Consider the following 2,383-nt stretch of genomic DNA (forward strand, 5'->3'; position numbering starts at 1 on the left):
GCATAAAACTCACAATTTTATTTATCTCCCAAACACATGCAGATATGGAAAGACAAGTCACAAAAGGTGCATCACAGCACAGGATGCAAACACAGATGGATTAGGACTTAGACAAAGAGAGAAATTAAAAAACACAACCCTTGAACCTGTGGAGACAGAGAAAGCATGAGATGGGACAGAGAGGTGGAGCAATGTAGCAAAAGGGAAACTCAGAGCCCCAGGCAAGGCCAACGTGCAGAAGGAGGGAGAGAAACTTGAGCAACTACACAGCTCCGATCATTCCACCAAGCTCTTTCCAAGACCAGACAAGAGTCATTAAGAACATGAGAACAATCCAGTGGCTCCTGCAATATCTCCTCCCACTTCCCTTCAGTCTCTTCCATGAAAAACAGGTGCCTTCTCGCCCACCGCCAGGATCTACAAGCTGTGTGCCCAGGAGATTCAGTGCCCATTTGGACTTTCACAGTCAGGATGGAAGCCCAGGCACCAACATCAAAAGCTTCTGAGTCTCGGTATTCTCACCCAGCATGTTTGAGGTCCCAGCAACATTATCATGGGACAATGGGATTATTTCAGTTTTCCATGGTACCTCCCTTCTGCAGTTCTTCCCCAAAGCTCTTATGATAATGAGGCTAGACATCTTCAGTCTTTCAGTGACCATCACTTAGCCTGGCAAAACTCTCACTGCAGTTCACAGAAGGTCTGGGCAGCAGCCCCATGTTAGCAGTAAGATCCAGGCATCCTCAAGAGAAGACCAAGCTTCCTCTGAAGACAAGGAGGTAGAGACTGAGTCAGACGAGGAGGTAGAATGTGACCTGAGCAGCATGGAAATCACGGAGGAGCTCTGCCAGTACTCTCCAGAGACTGAGAGGCACGGAGAGGAGCGATGGCCACAGCAGCTGGACACATAGTGCCTGGATGACTATGTGAATGCCGGCCATGACCTGGGCTACAACACCCACCGGTCAGCGGAGCCCCCAACTGAGAGGCCGGGCCAGTGGCGCAAGGTCCACATGAAGTGTTTGTATGGGGACAGCGCTGCCAAGATCCAGGCCATGGAGGCTGCGGTGCAGCTGAGCTTTGACAAGCACTGGGCAGAAAGCAGCCCAAGTACTCCGTCATTCCCCTGAAGTTCTGAGCCCTGGGCTCAGGGACCCCTGCGAGTGCTGTCTGCACAGGGTCCCCAGTCTCACCCGCTTCCTTTTGAGTGCACTCCCTTCATCTCTCCTTCCCGCCACTTGTCAGGGAAAGGGAACTTCATGCTGCAATACTCCCATGCTCACCAGAGCCCCCGTGGGCCCATCACAGGGTAGACCTACCTGCCAGTCACTCTGAATTCAGCAGGACCCGCACTGTAGCCAACATGAGAAATGTTCTGACATAAGATGGTATTTTGTATCTCCTGCATTGATTTTTAATGCTGACAACTGTTCAGTTCTTTGAAGTTCTTGCCTAGGAAAAAAAACAACAACAACAAACAAGAGAATGAAAGAATCCTGACCAGCAGAGTCATGGCAATAGAGTGCTCACCATGTTTAACAGCCATGGCTCCCAGAAGGTGGCTAGAGGGAAGAGCAGATGCTTTAGATAAATAGCATTAGGAACCTGCGGTGCATCTTACAAGGGTATATGTGAAACTTAGTAAATGTAGAATGTAAATGTCTTAACACAATAACTAAGAAAATGCCAGGAAGGCCACGTTAACCAGTGTGATGGAAGGGGAAGGGAGCAGGGAGGTTTTGGTGGAGGGAGGGTAATGGGTGGGGCCACATCTATGGTGCATCTTAGAATGGGTACAGGCAATCGCACTAATGTACACAGCTATGATTTAACAATAAAAATAAATAAATAAAAATAAAAAAATGTATCAGTCTATAAAACCAGTGTGATGAAAATGTATCAAATGGTCTATAAAACCAGTATATGGTGCCCCATGATCCCATTAATGTACACAGCTATAATTTAATAAAAAAAAAAAGAAAGAAAAATAGCATTAGGGAAAAAATTACAAAATGAAAATGTTTGTATTGAGAGTAAATTTGATGAAGCAGGTTCAAGTACAGCAAAACCACTGTAAGTTGACCATCCAAGGAACTGTAACAAAGTGATCCACACACAGTCGTGGTCAACATATACAACTACAGGCTCTGTATGAAAGCCCACAAGTGGTGCATGTCTGGTCTGTGAAAATTAGGTCACTTTAAGGAGGTGGTCAGTATACAGAGGTGGTCAGCTATGGAGGTCTACTTTATTCTCATGATCATTTTCCAAAATAACTAATATTTCAGCTTCTTTTAGGTAAATGGAGCTCCTAGAACTCAGAAATGTATGGAAATATTCAAAAAAGCATTTTAAAGAGTTTTCCTTGAAATTGTCACCGTGT

General features: G+C 45.7%; 1 pseudogene; it reads left to right on the plus strand.

Moving 5' to 3' along the window:
* The first annotated feature begins 457 nt into the window (after positions 1-457).
* LOC128589953 (gem-associated protein 8-like) lies at positions 458-1,138 on the plus strand (annotated as a pseudogene).
* Positions 1,139-2,383: the final 1,245 nt, after the last annotated feature.

This window comes from Nycticebus coucang, chromosome 1 (genome assembly GCF_027406575.1).
Source record: "Nycticebus coucang isolate mNycCou1 chromosome 1, mNycCou1.pri, whole genome shotgun sequence".
Lineage (NCBI taxonomy): Eukaryota > Metazoa > Chordata > Mammalia > Primates > Lorisidae > Nycticebus > Nycticebus coucang.